The 12,825-nt window shown below is 39.0% G+C and overlaps 1 long non-coding RNA gene across 1 annotated transcript; it reads left to right on the top strand.

Annotated features, from left to right (window-relative positions):
* The first annotated feature begins 9,183 nt into the window (after window positions 1–9,183).
* Window positions 9,184–10,616, top strand: LOC134636182 (uncharacterized). Its single transcript, XR_010095001.1, has 3 exons — window positions 9,184–9,375; window positions 10,198–10,246; window positions 10,415–10,616. It is a non-coding gene; the product is annotated as an uncharacterized LOC134636182 (long non-coding RNA).
* The last annotated feature ends 2,209 nt before the right edge of the window (window positions 10,617–12,825 follow it).

The following is a 12,825-nucleotide window of genomic DNA, read 5'->3' as shown; positions in this document are numbered from 1 at the left end:
ACCTTTGCAGCAGCTGGGCATCTGAGCTTACACCCTCAGCCTTTATAACACACACAGAAATACACGCTCACACACCATGACCGGCAGCTTCCCCTGTGTTGGTCAGAAGGCTCTTATCAGATTGTTTTGAAACTGGTTGATCTTATCTCCCCCACAGGAGAACCCAACCTTTAACACTCACTGGAGCAGTCAGCCATCCATCTAAAGCAGCAAAGGGACAAAATACTGCACTCACTACTCACGCAAATATGCACCTATCAAAATAAGTCTTGAGTTGACCACTGTTTCAGTGGTCAACTCAAACAGATTAAGCTATCACCATGTCTACTTTTGAAACTAGCTGGGACTGTAAAGACTGTAAAAACAACTCATCTTCAGACGACACAGGTGATTCTTGGTCTGCATGCTGACCTGCCAGGTCCAATCTTTGGTCTTGTATTCATTTATTTATATTGAGCTTTAGTTCTTGTGTTTGACAAATTGAAAAAAAAATTATTGATCATTTATTGTTATTTTTAATAACTGAATCATTTGTTTTTTTGTTGTTACTGTTTGCTTGTTTCATTTTCCCTTTTTGGGGGGATTTTGTCAAAGTGTGTCAGACAAAAACATTTGAAACTGATAATGGAGATGGTAATTCCATTACTTTCTGATATTTTATGGATGGTTCATGAAGTTTGGAAGGTTATTCATCTCACTTTATAGGGAAAAGTCGATGCATGCTTTTATTACAAAGTAGAGACAAAGTAATCAAGAAATTAAGCTCAGAACCTCCAGTGATGTTGATGATAAAATGGGTCTATTCGAATGCTTGGAAAGCAGGATTACTGCGTCAATACAAAGTTCTTCTGGGTGATCACCTTTATCCTGTGATGAGACATCTCTATCCTGATGGGAATGGTCTCTTTGAGCATGACAGTGTCCCTATCCCCAGGTCTCAAGTGGTCTCTGAATGGTCTGATGAGTGTGAAAATGGTGTGAATCATATGCTAAGGCCTTCACAGTCAGCAACTCTCAACACAGCAGAACACCTGTGACAGATGCTCTCTTACACTACCATCAAAACACCAAATTAGGGAATTTCTTTTGAAAGAATGGTGTTTCATCCCTCTACTACATTACAGAGACTCAGAGAATCAATAAATCTGTCCCATGTCATATATTCACTGCACGGTGACCCTTTTCTAAAGATTATTCTGCAGAGATGCAAGTGAGAACACAAAAGTCCAATCCAGTCGTCTCTAACATTAACCTGCCAGCTCCAGAGTACGAGGTCGATGTAATGTTTGATTGCATCGGTGTCAGAAAAACCAAGGTTATAGTCTTGGTGAATTCCCAGCTTGTGAGTGGCTGTCTCCTGTCTCCTGCCTCCTGCACACTTTAGCCAGGCTATTCCCTCGCCCAAACCTTTCTTTGTGAGAAAGAATAACCTCAGACAGTGTTGTGAAATTATTCTCCTGATCTTTTGTGTGAAAGCAGCTTATGTTTAAACAGCTTATATTAAATAGTTGTCCTCATTCAAGGACAGCTGTTTAAGATTTATAATCGTTATTAATATTCAAAAGAATTAAGATATTTAAAAAGAAAAAAACTATTTGTTAGTCCTTATCGTTGCTTCCTTTTGAGTGTCTACCCATCCCTCTCTGCCGCAGGGGCTGCAGTCTAAGCAGAGATACCCAGACCTCTTTCTCCCCAGCCACTTCTGGGGGGACGCTGAGGTGTTCCCAAGCTAGCCCATAGATGTAATCTCTCCTTCAGTACTGGGTCTGCTCTGGGGCCTCCTTCTAGGTAGACATACACAAAACACCTCACCCAGGAGGTGCCCAGAAGGCATTCTAGCCAAATGACTAATCTACCTCAGCTAGGCTCGAGGGAAAACACCTGGTGACTGGAGCTTGGCACATGGGGCCCGGCCAGGCGCAATTTGAAAGAGAAACATGGGGCCCCATGTGCCACAAGGCACTGAACCAGTGCCTTGTGCTTTAGGTGGCGGTCAGCGGTGGAGCCCCTGGTGGTTGCATCCCAGGTTGCAGAGCATTTCTCTTTCAAGCTTAATTGAGCCCAGTATGAACCAGGAAGGAACTTTTGCTGCACTTTCAACATTTCAGTGAATGACTCCCCAGTGAGACGGAAGAATAGACTTGCTTTCAGTCCACTCATCTCCTTTCTTTATCCTTACACTCCTCTGCCTGCATATTTATTCTCCTTTCTATCCTCTGCAGATATATTCTTCTCTCTACCTTTCCAGTCTGTTCGGCAGGCCATCTAACTTCAGATTGGCTGTATGCTTTTTTTTCTATTTCATATGAATCATAATAACCATCTCATCCTCACTACTGTCTCCTGTTATCTCTCCACTTCCTTCCCTTCCTTTTCTTTCCTGAGACAGCTCCCGTTAGTGTAGGTGAAACTTGTGTGAATCAGCACTACCCGGCACATCTCTCCCACTCCCTCCTGTGCTCAGTGTCTCTTTCCCTTTGCTGGTAATCAGGGGTCACGTGTGACTTTGCATATAGTGTTTGCACTGCAAAGACCCCACTAGGATCTCCAGCACACCTTTTAAAAATAAGAACACATAATAAAGCCTTTCTATTCTACAGACAGATTTGATTCACTTAGCCATTTGTGAATAAAAATGAATGCAAATGAGTAAACAGAAGACACACACTGCAGAAGAGAAACATGGTTGTTTGTTTGCCTTGGAAAGCTGCCTTGTCAAAATGTGAAATGGAGTTGAACAATGACGGCCATCAACCACGCCACTGCAGACATCAAGGGAATACCCCAAGGGTGAAAGATAGCTCTGAGAGAGGTTTGGTTCAGGAGTGAGGCACAAAGTGAGTGACAGACGGGGACCTCAGTTCTCTCTTCTGCAGCTTTTTCTCATGCAGCTGCCAGGATTTCATATAAAGACACAAGGTCATGCGTCATTGCACCTGGAATATTCTATTTACAAAATGTATTAAATATTATTTTTAAGCAAGTTTATCATTTTTTTCTGCAGCAAATTAAATTATAAATGATAACAAAAGATAAGTGATGTCTACATAAGTCATTTAATGCAAATATCTATGTTATCTCAGTCTCATAGGCACACATTTGCATTAGGCAGGCATGTATCAGCCCACAGTGCAAGACATTAGGTGGTTCTGTCTCTCGCTTTAAACTTCAAAAACATGAGTCAAGCTTTAAACATGCATTATTTATGGCCTTGATTGGATGTGGCGTTGCTCAGTCAAGCATATGTACTGCATGTTTTCCTAAGATGCTGAAAAACCAGCTGAGATTTCACTGACATGCCACAAAGTGACACAAACAATATTCGTCTTGCTGCTATGGCTACAACACTCATCTCTCTCTTTTTTCTTTTCATGACCGTTTCCAACAGAAATCACATCTCAACACTTTAAAAACTGCCCCAATTATGTTAACAGTACAGACAGCATATCTGCCTTTTGTTCTTTTCTCTGACCACTCAAGCCGAGCCAACCTGTAAGAACATTTTCCAGACAATATGTGAATGCAAAATCAAAGGAGCTGAAGATGATAAAAGATAGCACACAAAGCTTTGCTGGATTTCACAAAGCAAAGGAGAAAAGACAGTTCAACTGTGCAGATAAAGCTTGAGAGGATCAAAGCCACTGTGCTGCTACACCAAGTCTACATGTTGATATTAATCTGAAGGAATCAAGACTTAGTTCAGATATCCCAGAGAAGCAATAAGATAACAAGGATTTACTTTCATTACTGGAGCTTTGCCAATTAATACAGTTCTTTAACAATGTGCAGCGCCTACCTGAATAATATGACTTCCTGCGTCGCTCTAAATGAAGGCTCAGATTCACGTTGTTAAACCCGCCACCACGGGTAACCGAGCATTGACATTATTTACCCAGTCTGTTGGTTGGCATGGCAGAGAGTGCAGAGATAAGTTTGGGATGCAGATAAGGATGAAAGAAAGATCCAGGAAGAGAACTGGAGGTAGGAAAACAAGGAGAGAGGCACAGGCATGGGGAGAGATGTGTGAACTAATAAGCAGAAACTTTGGTCCTGGTCAAAGACGTCTCTGTCCTTGCACATTCCTTCTTACACCTACATAGCCCCCACTGCTCACCACCAACAGGAAGAAAAGGCCATCTGCCTGATGTCCTTCGACCCACACACACTCTGATCACTGCACAAAACATGCACTAATAGTTAGGGGAACAGTTTGTAGTCAGAGAAAAATTTAAATAAAATTCCAACAGCCGACACTTGCATTTCTTAATTTGTAATAAAGATCAAGTGTCAAAGGAACTAAAACAGGGACTTTTGTGGCACAACGAAAAGAAAAAATACGAGAAGAAATATTAGCACATACAGAGAATGAAGATGAAGAGCAAGTAAAGGTAAATATTTCATAAAACTTTTTCATAAATTTTTAATTCTGAAGCTTTTGATGTTGCTTTTCTTTGTTTGGATCCTTAGCCAAGGTAGTGCCGTGGCTTCGGAGCAAGCAACATCTCAACAACTAGGCTGAGAGTCGTCAAATGTTTGCTTGCCAGCATAATAACTTTTTTTTTTCAAGTTTCAATTAAGCATTAACGTTGGTTTGCTGTTAATAGTTTATGTTTTGCATAATAGGCCTAGACAAATATTGCATAGATTGCCATAAAGTGTGGTCATGTTTCTCTCAAAATGAATTTTGTTCACACTGATGACCTGACTTTTCATTTAGCACATCATCAAGTCACTCTCATACCATTAACATGGTTTATGACATAACATCAGCCAAACTAACAACAGCCTAATTTTACTATCAGCCTCTGCTGTAATTTAAATTTACTGCATATGAGAAAATGTTAGACATTAAACATAAATATGACACAATCTAAAAATCAGCATTTTAGCATGCAAGCAATTAGCTCGAAGCACCAGTAAGTTTGAGTGCAGCCTCGCAGAGCTACTAGCAGAGCTGTAGACCAGGAATGTCAAAGGTATGGAAATGGGTCGGCCAAATGGTCAAACCTGGCCAAATGGATAGCTTTGTATTGTGTCTAAGGTGGTAAATCCGAGAAGCAACAGTATGCAAATGTGCTTCATTGATTCACAGCAGTAGCGTTTCTTTGATATTAGAATGACTAAATCCATAAAACTGAGGCACGTTGAAACTGGACTTATTTTCCAGGCTGTTTTGTAAAAGGCTGTACACACTAAAACAAGTCTGACACCCCTGCAGTAGAATATAAGTCTTGCTGAACATTACTGTCACCAGTTTACTTCATTAATTTAACATGGAAGTCTCAAGGTATTTTATCTCTTGTAATAAAGAAATCTGTCTGAAATATTGGTGTAGTACAGTCAAACCTGCAGTGCTGAATATTTGTTACCTCTTTCTAGGTGTGAGAGTTCATGCACGAGCACTACTGACACATCAGGATTAAGAGATGTTACTTTATAAGGCAGCTGAATTCTTGTGAGATTTTAATCACAGTACATGCCTATAGGTTTTAAGCTACACGCTTGTAATCAAATCACAGTTCCTCTGGATGAATCAGTGTTATCTGCAAAGAGCAAATTTTGTTGCAGCCATGAGCATGTATTGAGTGTGGCATTATTTTCTGTACATAAATGTTTTTTGTCTCTAAATTTTCCTTAAAGTGACCACAAGAATCATCTATTGACATGCTAACTCTAGCGTTTAAACTACCATAGAGTGTGGCTTGATGCATGTTCAGTCATCCAGGTAAGTGGTACTAGTTTCAGTCATTGTGGTTGGAGAAACCTGCAGTCAGCTGAGACTGAAGAAGTCACTTGGATGAGTGACTTCTTCAGTCAGTCAGAGACGAAACGTTTCTCCCACCGAAAACGTTACGTCCAGATGAACAGAATCAACCTTTTGGGATACCATAGAGTGTGGTTTGTTTTTCCTTTTCTGTACTTTCTTCTCCCTTTAGTTGTAAAGTTGGGCCCTGATAAGACCATGGATCACCCCCCAAAATTATTTGAAAATCTATGTGTTTTCCCAAATTGTTTATGAAAACAGCTTCCCATGTGGTTCTGTGCAAAAAAAGAAAAAAAAAATCACCTCTTTTTTTCCTCAGGGAAAAGCAAGATGGGTTTTAATCTGTGTTTGTCCTCACCATCTATTACTTCGTGTTTAGACTGCAAGCCTTCCTCTAAGAACTGAGTTTCTTTTTATCTTGAGTATCAGAAACATTTCTTGGATACCCCCACTATACTCTTATTTGCTGTAGCATACCCTGTTTCCCGTGCTCAGCTTTTCATCTATCGCAAAGCAGAGACCTGACTTCTGTACTACAGAAGACACAACAAAGGCAGTGTATATTTGAGGATTTATGCAGCATAAAACGCTTTTTTATCTTCCATATAAAGTCAGCTGGGTACTTTATCGCTCCAGCTGCTTTGGATTTTCTAGCTGGGATGTCAGCTGTGTTGCTAAAGTTGATAACCATTGCCTTGGTCTTGAAGTTGTGCAAAATTTGTTTCCTTTTCCGATTGCTTCTGCTTAAGGATTTATAAAAGCTTGAAGAGGTCCAATATTTCATGAAAAAAGGCAGTGAGGATTGAAGGTAGAAAACATCTGAAAACCAACCAGTCTGCAATTTAAATCTCTCCAGACTCATGCAGTGAAACTAAGGTCTAACCAGAGCGCCATTAAGGTTTCGTTCTTAGAAATGAGAAATTATTCATATTAAAATATACCTCAGCTGTGACAGATGGATTGTACTGAAGTGGAACTAGTTTTGTACTGTAGTTGTGAACATATCCTTCTGTCAGCAGGCTAAAGCCAACAACGATTTCCAACGCTTTCACACCCACAATTACGACACTTAACAGAAGTGATAAAGCCATTATGCACTATCCAAAAGACCTGGCAAAAGCTGATACAGACACCCAGAACTCTGTGGCTGTGGCTTCACTAAATGTGCCGAGCACTGATTTAACTTCAACAAATAAATGCCAAGCCAACAATAACTCAGAGTATCAGTGTCCGGGAGTCTTGCTGCTAAATAGCATGCAAATACGAGTGGATGCAAGACTACATGTGCATTTCTGTGAGTGTGTGTGCAGATGCATGTTGATGTGTGTCTTGACTTGTTTCAGTTGCAGGCTCTTGGCTTTGTGCCTGATGGGGGTTAGTGGAGGTTGGACCACTGCCTCCCTGCTGCTCTGCCCCGCTGTCCCACAGCCCCTCAACAGCTACCATTTAGAAGAAAGCGGAGGACTCTCTCACACACACACACACACACACACACACACACACACACACACACACACACACACACACACACACACACACACACACACACACACACACCTTCCAGCTCTCAGTCCCTCTCTGCTGGTGAAGCAGGAGGGGCGAGTTGAGCTTCTCCTCACAGCTGCTCGTCACACACTGCTAGAGACACTGGAGGAGCTCCAGTGACACAGCAAACACACAGTCACAGATTCACTATTGCATTTTGTCTACATCCATACACACAGAGAAGACTTCCAACTACATTAACTATACCCTTCATGTTCGTGCTGATCACAGGCCTGAGTAAAACTACCACCTTTCCCCATGATACATCATCACACTCTTTCCAGGCTTGACTCTTTTTTGTCTGCGGACATGTGGCACAGTGATTTGTGATTGGAAGCAAACCAGAAGAACAGCAGGAGCAAAAAAGACTTTCACTTGCCCTCCTCCTGCCGCCTTCCTGCTTTGGCCCATCATGACTACACATTGTCATGCTAGCAGTGTTTTGCCCTCTAACCAGATATTTCATTACCCTTCGTACTTTATTATCTTTTCAATGACAAAGTAATTTCCCCCTGGAGCAAACATGCCATCAACACACTTAATTATATTTACATGGTGCCATCGCTTTTTTTGTCCTTTCAAGATGGATTTGAAGCAAGAGTTTGGCAGTGAAAAATACTAGGGGCTCAGCCGACATTAACATCATTATTACTGAAGGCGGAAGATTCGAGCACTTTACAAGATGCTTATTTTGTCGACTCTAACGTCAGGTGATGATGGTTTTCATTTATTTGTATGTGATGACTAAAGTTCACTCTGATATTGGATTTTTAGTGGATGGTAGTCTAAGAGGTGATCTAGGTGTTGCTAGCATAAGATTCAAAACGAGCACCTGTTTGCCAAGAAAACAACATTTCTCCATTTCAAAGTTTGAAATTAAAATTGAATAAGTTTCTTTTGTTCTATTGTCAGTAAAATACAAGGTATAAAAATCTAAAAATCAAGCACAAGCTAGGGAAGCATAGTGGTGCAGTGGTTTGCCCTGTTTCCTCACAGCAAGAGGATCCTAAGTTTGAATCCAACAGCCAGCTGGGGTCTTTCTCTGTGGAGTTTGCATGTTTTCCCCATGGGTGACTGCATACTCCTGCTGCTCTCCAGGGTGTAACCTGCCTTTCATCCTGTGACGGCTGAGATAGGCTCCAAAACTACCTGAATTGGATAAATGGAAGAAAATAGATTGATGGATGGATCTAAGCACTTTTTATTATTGCTTTTGGTTTTAGCACAACACAAAAGCAAAACAGTAAGGTTTATTTGAAGTGCAGTAGGCTCGTCAACACAGAAGCCATATTAGGAAAACTAGTGTGGACAAATTCCCACCAATTAGTATTTGGTGGGATTTGTGTTTCTGGCCCTGTTGTCTACCCATATGGAAAAGAAATACAAAAAACTTATAAAAGACTTGCATAAGATGTGGCCTACTTCATATAGTGAATCATATAAGGTTTATATGATTTACTCATGAAAGTGGCCATTTTCTCATTACTTCCATATATTGTTTTAGTAAGTATCCAAAACATACAAGTTTCATTTATATAATTTTCCAAGGGATCTTATATCTGTTTTCACTCTTGTATGCTTTTCATACAAATTTCACACAAGACAGATACAAACTTTATAAGATTTATATATATCTTTTCCATATGGGTAATTTTTTCTGGTAATTCCACAGTTAAGGCTTGAATTTAAAAAGTGTTTATACATTTACCACGATGCACTGTAAAATGTAATATTGTGTTTAATTAAAACTATTAAATAGGCTGAACTCAATTTTTATCAATTTGTTATTAGAACTCAATTTAAATAAGTTACCAGTACTTTTTATGCAAAAATGCTGATAAACTCGATTTATTTGAGTTGTCCTAACTTAGAAAAAATAAGTAAGCTGGAAGTTTTGCTTCTCAGGGCGGAAGGATGAAAGATGTGTTTTGAAAATGCCACGTGACTACCGTCCCCCTCCCTCCCGGATCAGTCCGCATGTTCATGGCACCAGCATTTGTTATGGAATATATTGAGCAAACCTGGAGATATTATTGTTGTCATTGCTGTGGATCTTTACTGACTTGGTGAGTAAATGTTTACTCTTATTCAAACTGATTTTGTGGCTTCTCTTAGTTTAGCACCAGGTTTAAAATCTTGCTAGCTAGTTAGTGTTAGCCTAGCGTTGCTGCTGCCGCTGTGCTCATGTTACTTAAAAATTAACACCACAGCCTTAAAAACCTTACATAAAACTATGTCTGTGATTTTTTTTGTTGATTGTTTGAAATAAATAAGTGAGATAAGAGCCCAGACAAAATTCTTTGGGAGGTGCAGCCGTTAGGGGTAGGGTGGGGTGTGGGGGGTGGATAACGGAGCTCTCCGAAAACGTGGAAGCACTTTTGCAAATATGTGATATTTTGATAAATTAAGTAGATATTTGAGCATTACTCAGCTACATTCTAGCCTGAAAATATCTTAAAAGGTTATTTTGTGATCCAGAAAGGGTAGTCTGGGGAAAAGGAGGATCGCATTTGTCGGCCACGGTTGTCGGAGCCTGTGCGTACTTGTAAGCGCGGCAATGGCGGAGGAGTGCCGCTGAAAAACGTATTACTTTTTCTGGGTCACAAAATAAACTTTTAAGATATTTTCAGGCGAGAATGTAGCTGTGTGAATTTCAAATATCTGCTCGATCTATCAAGACATCACATATTTGCAAAATGCTCCGACGTTTTCATGCTTTGTGGCAGCTTTAGAACATCTGTGGCATCTATTAATGTCAAATCTAGCCTTTATTTAACATCATAAGCAAACTCTATGTTACAATGATTGCACAGCCATTAAGGATCAAATCAGTTTCTGAAATATGTTCTGTTTTTTTCTCCCTCTGCTTGCTTCTTACTGTCTTTGAGGCTCGGGACCAGCACTCCTGTTGTTGGACAGAAAGACATCAACTCAGTGGTAAGTATTTTGGTTTTCCAATATATTAGCAACTGTCAGTGACATTTATATTAATCAGGCTGAACTTTAATCATACTTTAGATCAGCCTGTTTTACTTATTGTTTTGTTTGTGCTTTGGTTTGGGGAAGTTGTTTCTTTACTGATCTTTTCCTGTCTTCTGTTATTAGACTTGAGATATGACTGCACTGTGCTGTTGCTGTGACTCCAGTTAATTCTACAAGACATGCTGTGTAAGTAAACAAACAACAACAGTTTGGTCTGCATTTCTTGAAAGATCACATCCCCCAAACTTAGTTTAGAGGGTCTACACTGTATATAGTGAAGTCTGCAAGTTTTCTAACAGCAAAATTTGTTTTGTGCCCAAATCATTTTGCACATCATTAGAATGAAAGTTATTGCCCATGTTTGCATAGACCTTTTTAAAATGATGCTTTCATGACAATATTGTGTGTTGTGTGGTGGTCACGGCTATCCAGACTGACAATTTGGGACATTGAATGTCACCTCTCCGGCGGGGAGGGAGCCTGAGATTGTCTGTTTTATACCAAATGCAGGAAAAAATGTTTAAGAAAGCAATTAAGTTCATGTTCCAAAAAATATGATTGTTTGCTTGCAGGACACCAGGAGAGATGAGTCCTCCATCACAGATGGTGTGGTCAGTGAAGGTGGTCACCTGCAGGTTCAAGCTCATTGCATCTCCAACCCACATCCACTGCCACTGTACTTAAGGGAAGTTAAAGACTTTCTTCTGCACCTACATTTGAATCACCTCGATCCATGACAGTCATTCAGGCAGTAATGCCTGGACTGGAAACAAGCCATCCTTAAAATATTACAACATTCCAGCTCATGTGTTGGAATGAAAAACGAATGTGTTGTTTAAATTAGAGACTGCACTTGTGACAGAACAATAAATATTTTATGTTGATTATATAAATAATGTAAGTACAAAACAAACTTGTGGTAGGCCTAAACTTATTTTCAGAATAATTACATCTGAGACTTTGTTTCGTTGTAACAGTGATGGCAATATAATTTTTATTCAGCAGAACAGTGTCCAGTATGTTGGCTGTTGTACTTTGTTGTGTTTGAAAATAAAAGTTGTGCTCATTTTAACATCATTACAAAAATTGTTGTTAATTATTTTTAATCATATTCATGGTACCACAAATTGTTTTTTCATTTAGTTGAACTTGAAATGTTTGTCAGTAGGTAAACAATTAATATTGTCAGAAAGTCAGAAATATCAAGTTATTCTTAATACTGCAGACTTGCAATGTATAAGTTGTCCTAACAGTCATCCTAAGTAAGCTTTACTTAGTTTTTTTGAGGCAACGAGTTTCCATAATTTTTTTGAGTTCTGGGAACTAACACGGCTGTGTACATTTTGAGTACAGTGTACTCAAAATGAGTAAGTTGCCCTAACTTGGTCATCTTACGTAAACTTGATCCAATTGTTTTGAGTTCTGGGAACAAATGAGCTTGTACAGAGTACTCAAAATAAATACGTTGTCCTAACTTAGTCATTTTTAGCTAAGCTTTACTCAATTTTTTTGAGGCAACGAGTTTCCATAATTTTTTTGAGTTCTGGGAACTAATTAGATTTTACAGTGTGGTCTCTATGAGCTAGAATTAGAAACTTCACTTGAATCACCTCTGAAAACACATACAGTTTATATATAAACTTGCCTTTATGTCATGTTGTATATTATACTCTTCTGTTGTCCGTTTATCATTGTTCAGCTGTCTTGTTTGTTGTTTGTGTTATAGTATTTTTTATTGTAGCTGTTTTTCTTCTTATGTTGGAAATTATTACGTTTACTGTCAACTTGTGTTTTGCTTTCTCCACTTTATCTTAATTTATTCCTATTTATTGTTTTTCTCTCTTATTGTTTTTCTCTTTCAGTTTACCTTCTGAGCATATAAGATTTATTATAAGTTATAACAAAGTAATTTTTTATTGTTACTATTATTGTATTTTCCCCTCTGCTTATCCCAATTCAGTCTGTTTGTTGTTAGGTGCTCATAAGTACCATGTGTTTATCAAAGCTTTCTGCTGAAAATAGTTGAATTTGTCTAGAAACTACACTGTGAGCCATTAAACAAAAGAATGCACTGAGAGGCATTATACATCTGCAGAATCCACTGATGATAATTCTCTGTAGGTTCAACAATGAGCAAAGGCTTTCACATTACAAGCAGACAATACTCTTGGAAGTCTGCAAGTAAGGAGCCTAGAACTTTTGACTTTTCATCAAAGCAGATCTTTTTCTTACTGATGATTTAACAAAGAGAGTTTCATGCCCATCTAATGATTAGAAAGACTACCAGCAAAAAACAAAAACAAGCAAACAAACAAAAAAAAAGACTTCCTTCAAAACCCCCGTGACTCTATTTTATCTTCTTTTAAGATGTTACCGCACATTTCAGAATTTGGTTTGTTTTGGAAACTTACTAAAATAATTGACATATCGTTATGTTTTTGAGTCCTCTTTTGAAAACGAGACATCTCAATAGCAAACAAAACTTATTGGAAGTGATTGAGTTATTTTCGCTGTGTGCCCAGAGTGGCCTCAAC

This window comes from Pelmatolapia mariae, linkage group LG2 (genome assembly GCF_036321145.2).
Source record: "Pelmatolapia mariae isolate MD_Pm_ZW linkage group LG2, Pm_UMD_F_2, whole genome shotgun sequence".
NCBI lineage: Eukaryota > Metazoa > Chordata > Actinopteri > Cichliformes > Cichlidae > Pelmatolapia > Pelmatolapia mariae.
Note: the sequence above shows the minus strand (reverse complement) of the source record. Positions and strands in the feature narration are given on the sequence as shown.